Source organism: Lissotriton vulgaris, chromosome 3_1, assembly GCF_964263255.1.
Source record: "Lissotriton vulgaris chromosome 3_1, aLisVul1.2, whole genome shotgun sequence".
NCBI lineage: Eukaryota > Metazoa > Chordata > Amphibia > Caudata > Salamandridae > Lissotriton > Lissotriton vulgaris.
Genome location: NC_141689.1, coordinates 1,368,249,313 through 1,368,273,700, shown reverse-complemented (window position 1 = coordinate 1,368,273,700; position 24,388 = coordinate 1,368,249,313).

Sequence of the window (24,388 nt, the reverse complement as noted above, 5' to 3'; positions counted from 1 at the left end):
TTTTGATGTTTAGTTTTGTATAATCTGTTTAACACTGTGATTTTGTGTAATGACGTATGAAAACAACTTTATGGGTCACATGGTATTTTACGTTTGAATACTGCTGTTCAGCAGGTTTAACTGTTTGCACTTGTGTGGTTTACAAAGGGGATTTGTATACTGTTTTATAGAGTGGGCAATAGTTAGGTTGTTTTTGAACAAGCAGCACACCGAAGATGAAGATGGGTAGGCTGATTTAAAGATGAAATACAACAGACGCTTGTGGCAGGGGCGGCCTTAGGCATGTGCAAGCTGTGCACTTGCACAGGGCCGCCAAACCCTAGGGGCCACCACCCCAATATATATCATTAATATAATAATCCTTTGAGGATGGATACATATCTGTGTGGCGGCCCCTGGCAGGGATTTGGCGGCCTCCGGCTCTGTTCCACTTCCAAACACCCTGACCCTCCCCTCTTCACTAGCCTCCATGCTCCGCCCCGCCTAGACCCCCTCTTCCGGGGCCCCCTACCTACGCACCCTGCCCAGGGCCTCCATGAGCCTAGAGCTGCCCCTGCTTGTGTAAAGTGTTTGTTTTTGTTTTACTATTTAAGCACAGGGACACATCTTTTTCTTTTGTTGATAATTAGGTTGTATTTCTACTTACAAAATATTGCTTTTGAGATTACAAGTAGTTTTGGTGTCCAATCTGTTTAGGAGTTTGAGTGTTGACGTATGAAGGCGATTCTTGGGGTCACATGATATCTTACATTTGAACATTGCCACACAGCCGGTTTAAATGTTGGCACCTGCGGTGCTCGTCAAGTTTTTCACATTGGTTGAAAGGTGGGGAGTTTTATCGATTCTCAAACTAGCACTACACCGAAGTGGGGAGGCTGGGATAGAGGTGAATTACAACTGATGCTTGCAGTGTTATCAAGGTGAGTGGCTTGTTTATGTGGTGCCATGTGTATAGTTTGGGTTTATCATTTAAGTATAGGCACAAGTTGCTTTTTTGTTTATTATACTTCATTTATTTTGTTTCTTTGACCAAGGGTGAAAAGGTGTACTTTTGAATGATTTGACTTTACCATTGGGCAATAAGAATGTACATTTTTTGGTATAACAAATGTTTTTACACAAGATGTACTCTATATATTATGTTTGTTGCAAAGCTTAAAATATATTTACATGGCTTCTGATGGGCTGTTTTTTAAAATTTTAATTCTAGTTACCCCTGACGAAGGGCTAGTAGCCCAAAATGCATTGGGTGGACTTCCAATTTGGTTACTTGCAATGGTAAGTGATTTACTGAGCCGTTGGAAAAAGCCTGGATGGGTATTACTGAAGCAATAAAAGATTTTTTATATCACATTGCCTCCGTTTGAATTATAAAGTTAACAGATAACAATGGATGAATGAGATTTTCTGTGAGACTAAGGATGGTTTACTGAGACAATTGATCGACAGTGCGACCAGGAACTGGTTCGTGACAACGCACCATATATTTTCTTGCTTTTAGAAAGAGGGCATTTCTTGCTTTACCATTCTGCGTGCCTCTGGCTGTTTGTGCATTCAGCGTCTGGTGTTTGAGTGACAGGAGCTGGGATGTGCATTCACTCTAAGCAGTCACTGGGGGGGTTGAGGTTTGTCCTGCCTTGCTTGGGTGACTCATCCATGGGCTGAATAGACCTGGTCTGCATTTAGAGTGGTGGGCGAAGTTTCGCTTGCACCTAAATAGACTGTATCTCCTTTCTCACAGTTCTGTCTCCACCCCTGTGGTCACGCTGCACCAGGGAGGACAGGACTGGTTTGCACTGGGGTCCGAGTATCTTATAGCAATGAGAACAATGACAATTTGAGGTATAAGTTCTACAAGTACTATAAGTACTACACCTAAAACCCCAGGACTTTGGGATACTTCCAGGGACAAGAGGACCCTGCCAAGAAGAAGAGCTGTGTGAGGAGCGCTCCCTTTTCTGAGTGAGGGGTGGGTAGGCCTGCAGTTGCTGCTGCTGTCTGTGGTAGAGGAAAAGGACTGAATCTTTTTACCCTGCTGTGGTATGCTGCTAGGGCAGGAAATCTCCAAGGGCTTGTGTGTGCTTGTCTCCTGTTAGAAGTATCTGGGAGATGAAAGACTTCAAAGAAGGACTGGACTGTTCTTCACTTTCTTTTTCTCTCCTAAAGAAAGAAAGCCTGCAGAAGTGCTGTTTTTCCTCAGCTTAGTGCTTGCATCCTGGGGGAAGGTGCATGTAAAGTGCTCCCTACTTCATCAAAGCCTTGAGCAAAATAAGGATGTCCTGTGCGCTTTTACTATGGAACATCCGAGGAGAACTTTCTGCTCTGTCTCCGGGTCAGCGCGTGGTGAGCGCTGTTTCAAAGTAGCCCTATGCTGGCGTAGCATACCTCGTGCAGCGCTAGACTGTGTATCCTGGGTTGCAACCCAGGAAGACCCGGACCGGAGACCTGACCACGTGGGTCAGCAACACGGCTTCTGTAAAGTAGCCAGGTGAAGGCTTGGGGAAAGCCCAAACACACCACACAATTTGGATGAGTACCTGAAATAATTGTTTTTTTTTATTATTTGTAAACTGTTTAGTATATTTGCTGTCTCTGGGCCCCTTACAACGCATCCCACACCCTGTAAAAAATTGGACTCTAGGATTTGCAAAAGGATTAAAGGTTACAGCCCCATGTGTCACACACAAAAGCATCAGCATTATTCACATTACATCCCTTAATGTGTTAAACATTCTTTTAAAACCTTAAGATTGCAGCCCTGTGCATCCTCAAAGCCTGTAGCATCATTCACATTAAATACAAGCCTCCGTGCTTTAAGCATCAACCTCTAAGCCTCTAGCATTATTCATATTAAATGCACTCTCACATTGCGTTAATCATCCTTTAAAACCTTAAGTCAGCAAGAATGTGCCACCCCAAAACCAGCATCATTATTCACCTTAAATGAACACCCACAATGTTTTAAACCCTTGTCCCACCCTAAAACCATCCGCATTATTCAAATTAAATTCAAACGCACAATGCTTTAAGCACCCTTTAAAACTATGACAGCAAACATGTACCACCCCAAAATCACCATCAATATTCCCATCACATACAAACCCACAATGTGTTAAACACCACCATTAAAAACTGTTTTAATATAAAAACAACACAACCACCCAAACAACACAACCACCCCTAGTTCTTTATCTGCAGCAGAACCTGGTTCAACACTTTGTGCCTTGTTATATAGGGCCATTCTTTTGATTCTTCCGGGAGACAGTCCTGGACCACGCTAAATTAAAATATGTGGTTCCAAGAGGATGGCTTTTGAACATGGGTTTGTGTATGAGTCCTAAGGCGGGTTTGCATGCTAATTAGATGCCCCTCCCCACCCTTTATGGAGGGGAGGTCTTATAAACATGTGTTGGTGTTTAAGGGGGTTTAATTTCACAGCCTTGGAGAGTGCTTCTCCTGTGTGGTCACTATACACTCTGACATCTGGTAATCATGATTGGCACACTAGTGGGAAGTTTGGACAGCCTTGAACTGTTTCCTTTTGTGGTCACTTTACACTCTAGCATCTGCTAATCACGATTGACACTCTAGTGGGATGTATGGAGCAGCATTTGTGTTTGGATTATAATTCACATCCTTGGATTGTTTCCTGATGAAGACATTTTATAATCTGACATCTGTTAATCTTGATTGGCACTCTGGTGGGAAGTTTAGACAGCCTTGTGCTGTTTCCTGGTATGGACACTGTATCTCTGACATCTGCTAATCATGAATGACACTTTAGTGGGAAGTATGGAGCAGCACCTGTGTTTGGATCATATTTCACATCCTTCGATTGTTTCCTGATGAGGAAATATTATACTCGGATATCTGCTAATCACGATTGACACTCTGGTGGGACGCTTGGACAGCCTTGGGTTGTTTCCTGTTCTGGTCACTTTACACTCTGACAACTGCTAAGCGCGATTGACACTCTGATGGGAAGTTTGGACAGCCTTGGGCTGTTTCCTGTTGTGGTCACTTTACATTATGACATCTGATAATAATGATTAATACTCTAGAAGGACGTTTAGCACAACATCTGTGTCTAGATTTCATTTCACATCCTTGGGCTGTTTCCTGGTGTGGACACTTTACATTATGACATCTGATAATAATGATTAATACTCTAGAAGGACGTTTAGCACAACATCTGTGTCTAGATTTCATTTCACATCCTTGGGCTGTTTCCTGGTGTGGACACTTTATATGCTGACATCTACTAATCATGATTGACACTCTGGTGGGAAGTTTGGACAGCCTTGAGCGGTTTCCTATTGTGGTCAGTTCACACTCTGACATCTGCTAATCATGATTGACACTCTGGTGGGAAGTTTAGACAGCCTTGTGCTGTTTCCTGGTATGGACACTGTATATCTGACATCTGCTAATCATGAATGACACTTTAGTGGGAAGTATGGAGCAGCACCTGTGTTTGGATCATATTTCACATCCTTGGGTTGTTTCCTGATGAGGAAATATTATACTCGGATATCTGCTAATCATGATTGACACTCTGGTGGGACGCTTGGACAGCCTTGGGTTGTTTCCTGTTCTGGTCACTTTACACTCTGACAACTGCTAAGCGTGATTGACACTCTGATGGGAAGTTTGGACAGCCTTGGGCTGTTTCCTGTTGTGGTCACTTTACATTATGACATCTGATAATAATGATTAATACTCTAGAAGGACGTTTAGCACAACATCTGTGTCTAGATTTCATTTCACATCCTTGGGCTGTTTCCTGGTGTGGACACTTTACATTATGACATCTGATAATAATGATTAATACTCTAGAAGGACGTTTAGCACAATATCTGTGTCTAGATTTCATTTCACATCCTTGGGCTGTTTCCTGGTGTGGACACTTTATACGCTGACATCTACTAATCATGATTGACACTCTGGCCGGAAGTTTGGACCAGCATCTGTGTTTGAACTTCATTTCAATTTTATTTATCTGTTTCTAAAAGAGACACTTTTTTTTGATGCCACATTTGATCCGCCCCCTTTGGGTTAGGCAGTCACGTGTCAGAGGGCTGGGGCTGTCTGCTTATTTCCTAACCCCTCTTGCTGAGACAAACATCTGCCACAGCGCTTTGTCCCACTTTGAACATGCCCAGGCATACCCCTCTTAGACTCAGACTTCTGTGCACACAGCTAGGGCTACAATTTTACACATCCCTAAACCGTAAACACCCGGCGCTAGGACCCTAACACACGCCGCATTATGTATTCATATGATGTCAAAACCCACGTGACCCACATTCCACCTACCTCAGTTCTGGGGAGGGCTCACACCCCCCCTCCTACCTCATTGCCAAGGCAGGGCACAAGTCACTTTTAGATGATGAGTAAAGGAGTCCCTATTTATCAGATGCACGTTCAAGTTATACGGGTGGTTAAGGTAAGCGTGGTTCCTCTTGAGATGTTGGGACACGCATGGCTGAGGCCGCCATGTTCTGACTGTTTCCAGAGGAAAACACCTCCATGGATTGTGTTTGTGAAGGAAGGTTCCCCTTCTTGCACAAATACAATCCTGCCAGCAATGCAGACATCCCTTGAATGGTGCTAGGCACTAAATTGTGCGCCGGCGCTGGCTGAGAGGACAGGAATGCACTGTGTCTAGTAAATACAGTGCATTCCTGACCTTCAAGCTGGCGTAGGGCAGCCCAGCAAAAAGACTTCCTGCGCTGTCCTACGCCAATTTTTTGTCGATGAGGCCCTAAGTGTGTTGCTTGAGATCATATTTGTCATGCTAGGTTTACTTCCCTTGAGCCTCCTCAGCAGGTTGAGGCATTTTTATAGCAGGTTCAGGCTGAGGTTGGGGCCTCTTCAGGTGCTGTGCTGAGACAGTGAGGGGCATGTAACATGACCCGTGAATTATAGTGCCTGGGTCAGGTTGTGAATAGCTGGTCATCCTCTCTGTCCCCTGCTGGCACAATTTCCACCACCAATTCATCTCCTACAGTGTTCCTACCGCATTTGCTCTTAATATGCATGGATGAGGAAGCCTGTGCATTCTTTGGGAATGCCATAGAGGGGACTGACTGATTATGTGTGAGCCTTATGAAATTGGAGAATTGCCAGTCTCCAAGATTTGTGCCATTTCCAGTGGCCATATAGTGCCTCTTTTTTTCTCTGAGTTTTACATAGCGCAAACTTAACCCAAAGGTATCGGGCATCAAAGCGCTTTACATTAGCACCAGTTGCGTTACACAAGGACACAATGAAAATGATAAATGAAAATTTTGAAAACCTATTTTATGCTATGAACTGCTTTAGCGCTCCTTTCTGCCATGCTCACTATCAACAGTGGGCTCTTGAGTTTCCTGGAGTCCAGGATTTTTTGCATTCATGAGCTAGTATTTCAGAGTGCCAGAAGCTTGGAGACTTGAGAGATCTGCAATCACAAAGCGTTTCAAGCATCTTTCTAATAAGAGTTAGTATTCTAAGTGTATGCAGTGGCGGCTGCTACCTGAAAGCAGCAGCGGGGCAGGGGGAGGGGTGGGAAAACGTGTTAAAAAATAACAATCACTTATCTTTCAACAAGCCGGCTGGCCTGCCGCCGCCTCTAGTGGGTCCTCTTCCTGGAAACAGGAAGCAGGAAGCATCAGGGCTCCCACGCTCCCCGCAGCCAATCACAAGGCTGCAATGCAGCGGTGAGATTGGTCTGAACGCCGTACTCGGCCGGGGGCTGGAGAGGTGGGCATGTTCAATTAGGAAACTAATAAATTCGTGAACCTTCAAAATTTCTAAGAAAATATGTCCAGATGCTTATTCTTATCAAAAATATTTATTAATAATACATTTTTTTTCCTTTTTAGTTAATACACCGTCATTATGCGTATGTACAAAACTTTTCTTCTTTTTACCTAATTCATTCTAAAAAGCATTGTCAGTCTATTTCAAAAACAATTTTTGAAATAACTACACAGGCACTCAGACAGAACTATATTTGTGAAAAAGAATGGGAATACTTAAATGTTGAAAAACCCAAAATGCCAGCAATTTAAGGAATCCCAAAGATTCACAAACATAGGGGGCCGATTACGATGGCAGACGGACTGGAGTATATCCGTCATTGTGGTGGTGACCGGGACCGTCTGCAATACATGCAGCGGTCCCGCACACCAAATCAGGATGCGACCACCACCATAGGGGTCACATTTTGCATTTTAACATCGCGGCAGGTGCTGCTGACAGCAGCACCCGCCGCAATGTTAAAATGTTAAAATAGCATGTTGTGCATTTCACTGCACTACGTGACAGGCACCACACGGTGCATGCCACTTGGTGCTGTGAAATGCCCAGTGCACCCACAACTCCCCACAACACAAGGGGAGCCTGCAACGGGCTCCCATAAACAATCTCCACCAGCCTTTCAATGGCAGTTTACCCGCCATGGAAAGGCTGGCTGGAGACAGCATCGTGATTTGGCAGACGATGCCTGCTAGGCACCACCACCATTTCATGGATGCAGACCGCTCTGCCCGGCAACCGCAACGATTGCCTGTGGCGGTTCCGTGGCAGATGGTCTTTGCGTCCACCACGGTCCGAACACAAATCCCCCTACCATTGTAATGTGGCGGGGGAAACTGCGGTCCCACTGCGGAAGGACCGCCACAGCATGGCTGGCAGTGGCGGTCTTTCCGCAATTGTAATTGGCCACATAGTACGGATCCGCCCTACAGACCCATAGGTACCACTATTGGGTCTGTTACAGAGCCCTTATTTAAATATGTGGACGCTATACTCAGGACCCCATATAACTAAAATACAATCAAATGATGAATGTTTCTCCCTAGTAATATAATGTTCCAACCAGACTTTGTTGCATTATATCATCTATAATTGACTGGACATTTTCTATCAATGAGGACTCCAAATGACTAACATGAACTAAAATATTAGAGATTATGTATATAGCATTGTAGTAGAACTACATATGAACCATTAATGTACCACCTCAAACAAAAGTGTGTACATCATTTCTCACTTTCTTTTGTATAACACCCATGAAATGTTAGGTACTGGATGAAGGTGGGAGTATGCTTGAACGCATATACTAGGAACTATTGTAGAAATAGATCGACAATGCTTTTTAGAATGGATTACGTAAAAAGTAAAACAGTTTTGTAAAAAACGCAAAATGATGATGTATTGACCTAAAAAGGAAAAATATTTTTTCATTAATAAATATTTTTGATAAGAATAAGCATACATATTTTTCTAGAAAATTTGAAGGTCCACCAATTTATTAGTTTCCTAAGTGTTTTCTCACAAATGTTATTCATGCCCTGACTTAGGAAGTATTCTAATTTTCAGGGGTACCCCTTTTTCTGCATATGTTGAGGTGGGCATGTTCTCCACACAGGTTGTAATACAACCTACATGGAGAACATGCTATATATGCATGACTGTTTGGCCAGCCCGAGAGGGCCAGCCAATGACTCAAGCTCACATAGGGAGTGAAAACCACTCATCCCCTTTCTCTGAGAGCAGCCCCGCCCACAAAGACACTGCAACGGGAAAAAAATTAAATTATAATAACATTATAATAACCTTTATCATTCTATTTTTCCTTTTTTAAACTGCATAAAGGAGTGGGGCGACTGATGCAAAAGCAGTGACTCGTGGAGCTGCTTTTTCCTTTCAAGCTTGTCAACCTTGTTTTTATAACATTGTATAAGAATCGCTCTTTCAAAGTTTGTATTTCTTTTCTTCCAGGAATTGTGTTTTATCTCTCAGTAAAATTTATTGTTGTACCTTTTCCTGGCATGGCAGATTTTTTTTTTTATCCAAGTGGATAAGTCCCCTAACAATCAGTCTGAAGGCTAAAGGCTCATGTCCCAATGGTGCCATTGTTCAGTGACTGACTAAAGATCTGCTCTACAAAAATTGAAAAAACATTACTATTCAAATCAAATAAACATATGTTTTGCATCTGTGTTTCTTTTCATTGTGATGCCTGCCTTGTAAACTCAAAATGATCTGCAAAAGGTTGCTCCACTTTATTTGTTGGAATGGCCAGAGAGAAATACAAACTGGACTGCTCGTGGGGGCTGCTTGCTGTGCCTGTGGTCAAAACTAGAAGGGGCATGTCTGTGAGGCTTCCTCAGAGGGATCCGCTAACTTGGAACCATTGCTGCCTCCGAAGTGTATTCAGCTGGAAGAGCTGCTGCTGGCTGCAACCACTAGGTACCACGAGTCCCAGAATCCCTGCAGTAACACACTGAACAACCAATAAAGCATTCCAGTGCTACAAATGGTGCGCCGCAGTCCTGTATTGCGGGACGAGTATGGGCCCGGGACAAGGCCGGGAAAATCTGCGCCCGTCCTTACCAGAGCAGGCTGGGCTGGGCCACCTCCTTTGCTGCCTTAACTTATTTTTTTAGCCATTAAAACCCCCAGCGCCATTGCTTAGAGAGCCCGTGGGCATACCATCATAACATATTGATCCACAAAACTAGTCTTAAAGCTGTTTACTGGGGTAGTGCTGAGACTGATAACATACAAACTTGTAAAGGATCACTGTCTGCTGTTTGTATTGATTTTAAGCCAACCCCGTTATTTGAGACCACTATAAATGACATTTTCCCTTCACTCGCAAGGAAGCTATAGTGCCCACACCGCCATTCGCTCCCGCCCGCTTGTACAATACACAATTACAATTCCCACCCAAAAGAAACTCAGGAGACATATTTGTGGGAAAGAACTGCTGCAGGTTTATTTCATACAACACAGGTATGACGTTTATGGTGGGTCATCTTACGGGCGATCCAAAGCAGGCAGCCCCTCGCTGTCCTGCATGCCTAAGGAGCCATCTTGCACGGCGAGTCGATGCTCTGACGGTGCAGCACATTACCATCTTCGTTATACTCCCCCCCCCCCCCCCCCCCCTGTCAGGGTGGAGCGGTGTGGCACACCCCGATCGGTTCAGGCCCCCCGACCGCCCGAAGGACTAACGGGGCACCGTCGCGGTTTCCCGGAACCTCCTTCGGCTCCTGGTCCTTGGCTCAGGCACCCTTACTGTGCCAGGCAGCGGTACCCTTACTGTACCCTTCTGCCGCAGAGGTACCCTTACAGTACCGGTCTGCTTCCAGATCGCCCTGTAACTCCGCCACAGCTCTGGAGGAGGCCCCCGTCGATGACAGAGCCCCCCCCACCCCTTACGCTACTTATAACCTGCCACTGTCAGAGCCTCATGTATGTCTAGAGGAAAACATCCATACCCAACCCGGACAAGTGCACCCCATACTGCTCATAATACCCTTCGGTTCTTTCCTGTATGATTGCATGCCTAATGATTCCCAGGCCTCTCTATTCCATAATTTTTTGCATGGATCAGTTGACCCTCCTGCGGGACTGCTCTATCGCCACCGGTGATCTAGCTCCCCTCCAAGCCTTGCGGGGGACAATTTCTGACCAAAGCAGCTCAGTGGCTCCCAACTTGCTGCTTACTGCTATCACATCCCTCTGCATGGCCTGAATCAGAAGCCTCCTCCCTATTGTGACTAAGTCGATCTTCCCCAGGTGGATGAGGAGGATATTGGGTGGGGCCACCCGTCAAGCAAGGTGGTGATCTGGCCTGAGCCTTAAGTTGCCCTATTTCATTCCTGGGTGGCCCAACCAGGCTCACAACCAGGTACACAGGATCCTACCTTTTGTTTGTCAAATTAGACAGGATCAAGTATAGGAAGGAGAAGGAAAACGTTAATGGGATAATTGCACGCACGTGTCCTACCGTTTGGGAATCTCCCTTAACTTAATCATTCCACACTCTATGTCTAATGTTCCTTCTTCCCGATATCTTCATATAAAATTCCATCCCGGGTTGATCTCCGGACCCCTAAGCCCACTGGTTCTCAACTACTCTACACGCTTGCCCGACGGTTGAACCTCCCCCCACCGCCCCGATCCCGCGCTCTTCTAAGGCGCGTCCACCCGCACACACGACTAGCGTGGCCACCTCTCCCTCCCCCGTGGTGTTCACCACTGGGGCCACGTGCAACCGGGTCATACCCAGGGACATGGCCGGGGGGAGGCAAGAGAGCAGCACATACCTGGCCTTGCAGGGCACGACGACACGACGTGAGAACAGAGCAGAGCCGCGGGCGAAACCGGGAAGGAGAGAGGCCGAGCTACGGCTGCTGGAGTATAAGTAGCGGGGGCGCCCCTCCCCTCCCGGGTAAGCCCTCCCCCTTGCCGGTGAGAGGTGGACATGGGGAGGGGCGCCCCATAGGTTGCTGGAGCTAGCCGGGTGGGGCTAAAGCGCTGCCCCGCCCATTGCTCCCCTGCGGGTCACGCGGTCAGAGGCATACTTACAGTTCAGGTATGGGTGCCTACCTGTAAAAACTTTTAAAAGGAAATGGTGTAAAGAAGTGTTTATGGTGGACGAAAATTGTACCTGTTGCCAAGGTGGACCAGAGTCACCTGGGCATGTTATTTGTTATGTCCACTGTATAGAGGGTCTCAAGCTAAATGGATAATTCCACTTTGCAGAAACCTGGGAGTAAGAAAGTAACAGGAGGCGTACAGAATACTGCAGTCAGATTGTTGTATTCTGTATGGTAAAGTTCCTAATGGCAATGTGGATTAGACGTGCCAAGTGTTCTCCTGGTAGTCTACGGGCTGTCACTTATTGAAGGCCTCTATATAGTGTATTGGGCCACTTGAACGAGCTCCTACGGATTCATGTCTTTTATTATCTATAGAAGATATTCATTGTATTTTATTCTTTGTTTTAAAAAAAGAAAAGCATTTTTATGGTAAATTTTTTGTGGTCTTTTTAAAAAAAAATGCTTTTTTATATTGTGCCTTTATTGAAATGGATTGACAAATGAGTATTTTAAATGTTCTATGTCATTATTTATCTTTGAAAGTGCTTTGTTTTGCATTGTACTTTTTTGATCTACAGTGATCGAAATAAAGTTTTACAGAACTGAACATACCATATTGCTAGAATGATGGGGAAAATTAAAGCCACGGAGTCCAACAACAAACCAGAGAAAAAATCCAAATGTATTAAATCACATGCAGAAGAAAATTGCACCCTGGCTGACATCAACAACCTAATAGAAGAAATGGAGGATATGTTATCATAAGGTAAAGCATGCATTTAGGGTAAAGGGGCAAATTTTAAAATGACATACTTTAAAAAATGTTACGCTCCTCAGACTGACACTGACTCCTCAAGCATGCCAAGGGGCTGGTTGACTTAAATGCCATAGATCATGCTAGCTTAATTAATTGTGGGTTTATATAGCGCTAGGATAGACTCCCGGAGGAGTATCTCCGCGCTTCGACCGCTGCGAAACCCTTCCTGGCTTCCCTGAGAGATGGTCCCTTAATGGGTATCTCCAGGGTGAGACCAGGCATCCCCGGCGGTCTGGTGGGGCCGTTAGTGCAGATGAGGCAAGCTTATGCCCAGAGTTGCCGAGTGTGATCGCCGATCAGAGTGGGCACCGAGGCGAGAGAATTATCGAGTCCGCTGACCCTGGTCCAGAAACCTGCCGCGTCGGGAATCGAACCCTGGTCCCGGGCCGTCCTCTGCTCTCGGGTCTGCCGCCTCTAACCGGTGAGCCACACTTTAGTTCCTCCCTTGCAACTCAAACCATTGGACTAACTAGCCACAAGATCAAGAACAAGATGTTACCCAAATATATCATGCTCAAATCGTTTTTCTGTGCTGTCCGACCTGCCACCTGAACCTCCAATGCAAAACTCTCAAACAGCCAATCTTCGACTAACTGTGCCCCATTGTTTTCATCATCACTACAAACGGAAGATGTGGTATTACTGGTGGGATCTATTATGGAAAATATACGTGATATAAAGGCAGCTTTGGTTTCAACAAACCAAGGGGGTCGGGAGCTTGTCCACATGAATGCAAACATTATGAAATTATTCAAGTCAAATAATGGTGCCCCTAGTACAGTATGTTGATGTTGCTATATCTGGATCCAAAATCCCAAACAAGCAGGATCTGCTAAGTAATCCACCCAAAGTTCTGGCCCAAAAAGTAACTACAAAGCCCGAGGTTTGGCCACCCACTAAATGAATTATTAATAAACAACAGGAGAGTGACACGACTAAGAAACAAAGAACCTCACAAGGAATTGTGTGAGGGACAGACAAAGAACAAGAGAACATTGGTGAAGCCCACACACAGAATGATGGTTAGGAAGAACCCTCACTCACCAACCTGGTGGTGACATGCTTCATCATCGGGTTCCCACTGGAAGGACCTAGCGTCCTCCCGGTGTGCTACAACACCTGTTTACAGCGGAGCTGGTTCTTGTGTGTGTTGAAGTGATAAGAGTAACCCAATTGTACTCAGTGAAGTGCAAAAAAAGGGGGGAAGAAATAAAAAATGCTAGGTTGTGACTGCCAATTATTTTATTATTAGTCCAACCAGCACTGGTTAAAAACAAGTGATGAGTGGAATCATAGGGATAGTTTCAGTAAATGGAGACCCCTGGTCCTCAATAGATACTAGAATAAATTTGGTCAACATGTTTCTGCTAACAGAGCCCGAGTCGCTCAGCATTCATCAGGACCAGTAGTGTGATCCACCGGCGGTCTGCACTCGCTAAGGTGCATCCAACCGAGAGGATATTAGTGTGAAAAAGGATAAAAAAAAGTAATACTTTGCTTAAGTATACTCACAGCTAATGCCGTAATGAGGCACACTCAGCTAGTCGCTGGGGCCAATTACAGGAGGTGTTTATTTTTCGCTTTACATGGGCCAGCGCGGTGGGGGGTTTCTTCATGCCGCGTTCCTATTACGCAGGCGACTCCCCGCAGGTTACCTGACCTTTCACCACCGCAGCTCCTAAATTATACAATTACCCAGGCAAAACTATAGTGACTGACCAACAGAATTTAGGGGCCCATTATGATCACAGGCGGATCTCCACCACCGGGCCAGCGGTGTTCACCGCCAGCTAGGTGGTGGCGATCCGCCTGCCAAATGACCCATTTTCACCCCGCCTTATTAGTATAGAGAAGGGCACCGCGGCGGATGGAAAGACCGGGGAAAAGGCACAGGTAAGGGTGACGGTGCCTTGCAGGCACCGCCATCCATATTAGGATGCATGCCTTTCCATGGACGGAGAATCCGCCATGGGAAGGCATGCAGGAGCTCACCGTGGGGGCCCATTGCGGGCCCCCGGGTTGGCTGCACTGGGGATACCCATAGTACCCCCATCATTGCCATGCACAAGGTGGCAGGCACCGCGCAGTGCCTGTCACGTTGTGCATGGCAATGCACAACATGGGCTTTAACATTGCAGCAGGTGCTGCTTAAAGCACCGCCCACTGCAATGTTAAAGTCGAGGATGTACCCACCAGTGTGGCGGGCACATCCTAATTTGCCTGGCTGGACAGCCGCAACTTCGACGGTCGGTCCCGTGCTCCGTTTTGTCCGTCCGCCATCATAATAGGCCCCTTAGAGAGAGGTTTTTCTGCACCTTCCCCGAGATTCAGAGATCCTGGAGGTTATGTATATAACCAAGGTGTTTACTGTTTGAAGTCACCAGATAATGAGACCTCCAAGCCTACGATCATGACAACTAAACATGATGGCTCCCTACATCAAACATTAATAGAGAGCTAGAACCTACGGTGCTCAACAGCATTCCAACCATCTCCTATTGCAAGTCGAAGCATCCAAAGCCAGCACAATGCAATTTATAAGACACATGTTTCCAAATTTAAAGCTGGTGAAAGGGAGTCCTCCGAATCACTGGTGAACAAAGTACCCATTGGACCGGACATAAAAGGAAGTGTTTTTCCATCATCCATTCGAATATTATCCTTGTCCAGCAGGAAATATTCCCCATAGGCCCTTCCATAGGGAACTGAGTTGAAATAAGGATAACTCTTAAGGACAAAATGTCGGTTGATGGCCTTCTTGCTTCGGAGACACGTTCATATCCACCTTTGGGTTCTTCAATACAGTTTAGGAGCACCACAGAGTTTCATTCAACGGTCAAGATGCAATTACCCCATATGCTTTTGCTAAGTTCTCTGCCCACAGAGGGCCATATCCCCCCTGTGAGTGAAGAAGTGAGAATATATGGGGTACCAAACATCTCTCCACACATTGAGATGTCCAATGAAATAGATTGACCGCAGGAAGGGTCCAGCCGATTCTGAGGCTAAAGGGTTGTGAAATTGAACGCCCATTATCTAACTATGATGTTTCAATATTAATTAACGCTTGTTTGGCCACTTATGGTTTAACTCTATCTGACAGCCGATCCGTAGTCTATCCATCTAACAACAAACATGCCACTCTATCCCTCCATTTAAGAGCTAGTGCAGCTGATTACATTTTGTCAAGGAAAAAATATCTGATTCCAGTCCCGAAGGAGGCTAAATTTATTGAAGTTACACCAGCCATGCTTTTCCTTTCCATGCTGGGGAATGTTCACATATGTGTATCTATGGGCTACTTTTTGAGCAGTGTGGTAAAAATTCGAAGTGCTTTGTCATAAACTTCTGGTGTTTTTAAAGGATGTCTTTTGTGTTTAATGGAACTTTTACAGATTGGATTAGCTGGTACCCGCTAATAGGTTGACTTGCATTTTATATATAATTAGTATTGTGAGTCATGTATACATTTTATTGGTTTTACTGCGTGTTTGTTATGTTTTATATCTTTTATGGCTATTTATTTAACTGAATGAAGAAATGTTCTTCTTCTTCTAGAATCGCCCTGTAAGCAGAAACAAAGATTCACCTATTCTAAAGTTATTGGCTCAAAATCTCTCCCGAGTTGTCGGATTAGGTTCCAATTGTATGAGCAGGTGACTTTAACACCACTTTGGCACCTTAAGAAGGGCTAGCAGAGCTAACTAAAGGGGTATACAGAAATTCGAGATGAAACCTCTCAGGTCTTGGCCATCTGCAGGTCTTCAATTATCATCACTCGCCTTGTTTAATGGCTTGAGGGCAGGCAATGGCAGATTTGACATGGACAATAACCCTGCATTTACATTTAGAAACCGAATTGACTATGCCATATTGGATATTAATCCTTGGCACTTAGCATTGGACTTCAAAATTATCACATGGGTAGATAGCAATCATCATGCCCTTGTGCAAACAATGGAGGATCGATTTGTAAATGTAAGGACATCTCCTGTAATTCGTTTGGCACCAATTTTGACACTCGCCCATAATAGGAAAGCAGGAAGGGGCATAAGATTAGCCATAATCCTGATACAGTGACATGTTTATACCCCATTCAGCAGATTACTGGGCCCATTTGCTTGTCTTAGTTCTGGTGATATACCGATGGCCTGCATGCATACTGCTTTATTTAATGTGCTTTATACTTTGTGAACTACTACTATCAAATCACAAACTACGAAGAGAAACACTGAATCTTTATCAGATGGAAGTACTTGGCCCTTTCTAAAGACCACATCTAAGTCACGCTCGTTGACTTAAGGCCCGCATTCGAGCTGGTCCTGAGATGCCAATTGTGGCTCCATGTGTCCAGAATGGGCATGGTCCCTTGCATATTGAATATTCTCAGCCTACTGCAGAAAAGACATGCTCAGGTGTGGTCGGGTTATGGGGGGAGCTAACTGACCACATACCCATTGCTCGAGGAGTGCGACAAAGGTGCGTTTGTGCTCCGTCCCTATTCTCCCTCTACATTAACGACCTGGTGGATCCCCTATTAAGCTGCGTCTGTGATAGTCCCAGGCTTGGGAGTCTTTCAACACTCACATTGTTATTCATGGATGACACTGTGTTGTTATCCCAAATCCCCATGTGATTATAGAATCTGCTGAACAGCTTTATAGAGTATTGTGCCAAAGAGGCCTGGAGGTGAATACCTCCAAGACTAAGACCTTGGCGCTAAGCGGCGAACGATCTTTACAAGCGCAAGTCATTGTAACAACTTGCGTTGTAATAACTGCAATGTAACCTACCGCAATGTAAATGATCGCATTGCAATGTCACATATTCCTCTAAGCCCTTATGAATTGCTCAATAAGGAGTTTTACATGAGTGGGATGAAACTCCAACAGGTAGGACAATTTGATTTCCTGGGGGTGAGGATTGATAAATCCACCAATTGGAAAGGACACATATTAAAAAATCTGAACTTTCATTTAAATATGGTGCATCATGGGTACCTAAGCAATATAAAGCCACCACACTGAAATCTCTGGCTCTGGCCTTAGAAATTTATAGGGCTATTGAGCAAAGGTAAGTCCATTGCTTTTCTGGGTGAGATTGTGGCCCTTATCAGAATTAGTTCTTTACAGGTCAGTACTTGAAGTGCTGGTTAGGATAGGATATTATATCACCAGTGCATGGTTTAATTACATTAAAAATCCAGCTCATCACACTGGGCCTAGGTATGTATTGGTTTAAACCAAGAGAAATCAATTTTAACACCTATTCAGTGGTTAAAATGAAATATTGGAACGATGTGGTTGAGTCCTGTCATTTTAGCTTGTAGCTAGGTGGCATGACAGAAGGGTTTCTAGTTTTTAAATGTGTGCCATCAATACAGCCATATAATAATGCCTTCGTCCCACCGTTAGCTCACACTTTATTAGTTACATTCAAACTCAGTACCTTGATGGTTAACAAATTCACCTATAAATGGCCTCAAATGGGTCCAACTCACATTCTAAATTACAAGCATTGAGGATATTGAACATATACTGTTCTTCTGCCCAAAATATGCCAGACGAAGACATTCTTGGATTAAGCCTCTATGTATCACCCTGGGCATAAGACAATACAGTGAAGCCTATAGGATCTTAAGATCTGTTCTTAGTACCTAGGGCATTGAGCCTTGGTGGTACTTGTTGTGTCGTGGTTGGGGGTAGTGACAGCCCTAGGGGTTGCTACTCGGGCCCTACGCTCGGGGGCATCTATGGATAACTAGGCCTAACACGTGGCCCTAGAAATAACAAAGGCGGACACTGGGTATAACTTCATGGCTCTCCGTCTGCGCGCCTGACTGGCGTACGTGCGTGCGGGCCCCTCTTTATTATAGGAAGTCACATGACTCAACGTTGCATGCCCGTGGCGTCACAGGCGTGCCAGAACTGGGAACACAACATTCCTCCTAAAACATGAAGAAATTAAAACACATAACATTTCAACAGTCCACCTTGATATGCTGCCGTTGGCAAACTCTACTCAAGTGTTGTTCAGATTACTGGGCATGATAGTTAACATAACAAACAGTCTATTGCTTCAACGCTTAGATTTCACATCAGAACAGTCTTACGTGAGGTAGTCCCGCAGGCGACAGGAGGGTGTTGGGTTTCTTCTCAGTCCATACTGTGATTCTCCCCGTTTCAGTGTGTCCTCTTCAGTGACCGGGACTGGTGACTGTGACCTGTCGATTGCACCATCGGGACAATCCATATTCTCCATGGCCTCTGTGTCTTCATTCAGCCCGCCGTTCGACTCCACATAGCTGTTGGTTCTCCGAGTGACTTCTTGTCTGGTTACTGTTTAAGGGTTAGCAGGACTGAAGGCAACCTCGTTCTCTGAGGTGAACTTTGGAGGACAGGGTGATCTTAGCTCAGGATGGAATCGTTTGAAATGTGACACATTCCTCGTTACTGTTTCTCGCCCACGTGCCGCTATGATGCGGGTGCCTCTCACACTGATCACTCGCCAGGGCCCTGGTTCATAGTTCAGTCTGAACTTCCCGCTGGTTACTGTGTTTCTGAGCAGTACTAAGTCCCCTCTACTGAACTTGATTGTCACGGCTCTTCTTCTCTTGCTGATTTGAGCATACATGGCCTGCCTTTTCCTCGCAATCCGGTCTTCATCCGCCCCCTCGGGGGTCCACCGGGGGTGGTGGGGGATGGAGTCAGTCACCACCCGCCCCATGAGGGCATGTGCCGGAGCCACCCCCGTGGTTGAATGAGGTGTCTGCCTGTAGCTCCGAAGGAATGTGAAGATGGCCATCTCTATTGACTGGCTCTTGTCATGCGCAATGCGAATCACCTTGTTCAGAGTTCTCATGAATCGCTCTGCTTCTCCATTAGCCTGAGGCCAGCGAGGGGTGATGCGGCGATGCTGAGTACCGAGGGAAGCTAGATAAGTGGCTAGTTCTTGTCCTTGAAACGGGGGTCCATTATCAGTCCGTAGTTCGCGCATTACCCCATGAGCAGCAACAATCTTTTCCAGCTTCGGTATGACATCTCCAGCACTCGTGCTGGTTATTATTTCCACCTCGGCGTATTTGGAGTGGTCATCAATTACCACTAAGGTGTGTCTCCCATCCGGTAAACTGCCAAAGTCCATGCTGACTCTTTCCCATGGTTGTTGCGGCCGCGGTTCTACTATGACTGGGGCTTCACGCGGAGCGTCACCTGTGACTTGGCAGGCCGTGCACGATCTCACCATTCTCTCCACCATTTCATCCATCAGAGGGAACCACACTTTTGTTCTCAAGCGTGCCTTGGTCTTGACCATTCCTTGGTGACCGACGTATGCCAGTTGTACCACTTGTTCAGCTAGTGCAGAGGGTATTACCAGTCGGTGCCCTCGCAGCAAGCATCCGGTGCTATCCTCGTTCAGCTCTCCTTTTACGTGGTGCAGACTTTCCATTATCCTTTGGGCTTCTGGTGTGAACGCTTTCCAACTTTTCTTGGCACGGTGCCAATTCCCCTTCCGAAGAGCTTCTCGAGCCCTCTGTATGCAGACGTCGTGCGCCGTGGCCTTCGCTATGTCACTTACTGAGAGGGGTCGCGGACACGACCGCGCCGTCACACACTTGACATAGGCTTCCGTTTCTTCAGCTTCTTCCATCTCTTCCGGAGTGGCGGGCCGGGGATGACGTGAAAGGTAGTCTGCTGGATTCCTTGCCCCTGGCTGGTATTCAATGTTGCAGTTGTACTCCTGTAGTTGTAGCATCCATTTTTCAATGAGGGGTGGTGGCTTTGTCGAGGTCCCCGAGAATAGGGCTACCAAGGGTTTGTGATCGGTCACGACCGTGAAAGGTTTGCCATACACATATAGGTGAAAGTGTCGGCATCCCCAGTGGATGGCGATGGCTTCTTTCTCGATTTGAGAGTATCGTTGCTCGGTATCCGTGAGCGAGCGGCTCGCGAAGGCAACAGGCACCCAATCCAGTTCATCTCTTTGTCTCTGCATCAGGACTGCCCCTAGCCCGGCTGGGCCAGCATCTACTGCTATCATGGTGAGGTTTCGGGGGTCAAAAAATGCCAGGGTCGTGTTGTCCGAGAGTGATGCTTTGATGTCCTCGAATGCCTTCTCCTGTTCCGGTCCCCAGGTCCGTGGCGTGGAGTCCTTTGTGAGTTCTCTCAGGGGAAGTGTGAGGTTGGCAAGGTCTCTTATGAACTTCCCACAGTAATTGACCATGCAGAGGACGCTCTGAACTTCTGTGATTGTGGTAGGGGGTTTTGCGTCTTTGACATCTTTGACCTTTTCTGGGTCTGGGTTGACCCCTTCTGCAGAGAAGATGTATCTGAAGAATCCTATCTTTCTTTGTAGGAACTCGCATTTCTCTCTGTGGAGAGTGAGTCCAGCCTCTCTCAGTCTTCGGAATACCTGGGCTAGCCGTTGGTTTTGCTCTGTGATGGTACGGGCATGTATCATGATGTCATCACTGACATTTATCACACCCGGTATGTCTGTTATCAGCTCTTGAATTACGTTCTAGAACACCTCCGCTGCGCTGGAGATACCGAAGCTGGGTCGGGTGTACCTCCTGAGGCCTATGTGAGTCAAGAAAGGTCGTTATGTTTCGCGACTCCTTGTCCAGTACCAACTGGTGGTATCCCGACCGTAGATCCAGCTTCGAGAACCAACAGGCTCCGGCCATTTCTCCAATTAAGTTGTCAATGGTGGGAGTGATGTGACGTTCTCGTTTTATGGCTGTATTGGGGAGGCGCATGTCCACGCATATTCTGACCGCCCCTGGTTGTTTTGGCTTTCTGGTGACCACGATGGGCGACACCCAGGGGGTGGGGCCCAAGACTTTTTCAATGATGCCAGCCGCCTCCAGCTTCCGAAGTTCCTCCTCTACCAGGGGTCTAAGGTGGAACGCAATGCGTCAGTGTCTCAGGGCTACCGGCTGTACCGTTGGGTCGATGTGTAGGTGTATTTCACGGCCTTTGAATCGTCCAATTCCTTCGAATATGTCAGAGAACTCCATTATAAGCTGCTGCACAGATTCTTCGTGAACGCCAAAAGCAAAAAGTCACGACCCCTAGGTCCTCAGCCGCTCTGCAGCTTAGCAGCATGCCCTGCCCATCTTCCGATACGAAAATGTTGGCGTTGATCGTTTTGTCCCCATGGCGAACAGCAGCTCGGAATTTACCTCGGATCTTGAGAGGGGTATCCTGCCCATACGCGAACACGGTGATGGGCGTGGAACTCAGGGCAGGGGGTTGCGTCATTGTCCTGTAGAGTGCTGCACTCATGAGGTTGATGGAGGCTCCCGTGTCTACTACAGCCATGATGTCTTGTTCAGCCACTCTGATCGGACATTGTGGGAGTTTCCTGGTGCGTCGAGTGGCGGTGCCAATCATATGTATTTTGTACACCGTCCGTTCTTCTTCTTCGTCATCGTCCATGTCACTGTGGCTCTGTTCACCTTCCAGCACTGCGTTTACCACTTGGCGGGGTCTGCGGAATTTCTTCGAGCGGCACACCTTCTCGAAGTGGTTGAGCTTGCGGCATCCTGAGCAGCGCTTCCCTCTGGCCGGACACTCTGGTGTTGGGTGACTCGGGCCTCCACAGTATCCACACGGGTGTCCGGATGCCACATTCGGTGGCCGGGCCGTCTTCTTGTGCCACTTGGACGGTGAGTGGACCTGGATTTTGTTGACTGGTTTCACTTTAACTGTTGCCTGTAGTGTTGCTTCCATGTGCGCCGCCCTGGCTTTGGACAGTTCTTTTGTGTGACCGAGGGTCAGAATGTCCGCTAATGGTTTGCCTGATTCCTCCAATATTCGTTCCCTCAGCTTTGCAGAGGCACAGCCCTGGATTATTTGTCCCCGGATTTCCTCCGTGACATCCGCGAAACCGCAGGATAGTGCTAGCTTCTTGAGCCTTGTGTGGTACGTGTCCAGAGACTCCTCCGGCAACTGTCGCGCTTGCCTGAAAATGAACCTTTCATAGTCCTGGTTGGCCATGGGTTCGAAGTGAGCATTCAAGGCATTGATCAGCGTGTGATGTGTTTTGGGAGTCGCTTCAGTGAGTGTTCTGGCGATAGAGTGTATGTCTTTGCCTCCCAAGTGGAGCACCATGGCTCTCTTTTGTTCTTTATGTAGCTTCGTGGCCTCGAAGAATACGAGGAGTCTGTCCACCCACTCTTTCCATTTAGGAGCTAATGATGATGGCAACCCCTCCACCACGAAGGGTTCAATGGGCGGAATCGTGGCCATTGCACTGCAGACGTCGAGTCGCGCCCCTGATGGGCTGGGAGACTGATGAGGACAGAGTCCGTTGGGGCCTGGCGTAGGCCGCTGCTACGAGCGTGGCCGTGTGATTGCTGGGCCCGCTCCCTTATTGAGGTCGCTTCAGATGTCTGGGGTGACGGTACTCCCTCCAGGGAGCGTGGCGAGGAGCGCGCGACCAGCGCACTCACCATGGGCGAACGAGGCCTGGAGCGGGAACAGCCGACGCCGCGTTCGTGAGATGCGTAGGAAGGGGTAGGGCGCCGCCCCTCCAGCCGTGCGACTCGGGCAGAAGCGAGCTTCACGCACGGGCAGGGAAGCCAGGTGTGGCGCTGTGTATAGATCCACCGGCCGGAGCGCACACGGCCCCCCTCCGCCGGCAGGCGATCGCAGCAGTGCGCTTCTCGGGATCGCTGTATGGCACGGCCCCGGCAGCTGGCGTGGGACGGTAGCAAACGTCTCACCTGAACGCTCACTGGGACCGGAGCGATCTTCTTGTGGTCGCACAGCGTGTGCGTGTGCGGGCGTGAGGCACGAGCACCACGAGCCGGGAGACAGGCTCGCGGCCGCCGCACGAGACAGCAGGCACACACGCACACCCGGCGAGGGCTCGGCAGCCACCCTCGTCGCCAGTTGTTGTGTCGTGGGTGGGGGTAGTGACAGCCCTAGGGGTTGCTACTCGGGCCCTACGCTCGGGGGCATCTATGGATAACTAAGCCGAACACGTGGCCCTAGAAATAACAAAGGCGGACACTGGGTATAACTTCATGGTCTCCGTCTGCGCTCCTGACTGGCGTACGTGCGTGCGGGGCCCCTCTTTTTTATAGGAAGTCACATGACTCAACGTTGCACGCCCGTGGCATCACAGGCATGCCAGAACTGGGAACACAACAGTACTCAATGGCCGTCAGTCGAATAAAGAAATCATCAGGACTCCTGCTGTAGTGATACACCTTGCCACTAGATTAGTGTTTTGTGCAAAGAAAGCAAACAGGACGGCAATGGCACACCACATGACTGTTAGGTGGTATATAACACACAGACCAAAGACCAATGTTTTTGGATGTGTGAATATTTTAACCTGTGATCTGTTCTGGACGAGTTTTATTAAAACACGTTTTACTCCCAGGGTGCCATGAAGGTCTCTTCAGTTTAATATGCAAAAATCCTATTTGACTAATGTTGCTGTAATGGGATCATGCAAACTTTCATTCATCGCGTATTATTTTTCTGGTACTTTGATGCTATTTTTCCCTGTTTCTAATGGACCTATTTCCCTGCTGCTTTGTATATATATCAGTACCTTATATATGAGTATGAGTCGTCTTTTTAAAATTGAATGTTATATATTTTTTAATCTGTGTTTCATGGGCTGGCCCCAAAATAAACACATTTTGATGAAGATGGTTCCTGGATTCGTTCAAGCATGCCTTTCACCTGTTTATTACGACATTTTCAATTGTCTTGTCGCTTCTATGTTGGGCCAGTGAACTCATTCCTGTTTGCTCCTGTGACCATTGCTTGGGTCCTGACATGTGTTTCCATGTTGAAGGTTGATGTGTTCAGTTACTGGGTTTTCTGGTCATCACCTATTTCATCCTGGGTGCTATATTCCTAGTTCACGTCAAGTCCTTCTACTTGATGCCATGATTTGTAAGGGGGAGTACTGGGCGTGAGTCATCGTCCTGCTCACATGGAAATGTTCAGTGCGCTTAATTGTCCAGTGCTTGTCGCCATGTTTTCAGTGTCAAGTGCCAGTGCGTTTTTATGATGGACTTGTTTGTAATACTAATCGATTATATGTTTGCACGCCAGCCTAAAGCACTACCAGACCCATAGTGTTGTGCATTAACACGTATTTTCCATGTTGTTCCAGTGCTGTACATTGCTCGTTTAGCTTGACTGTTCAAACAAGCATAGCCGTG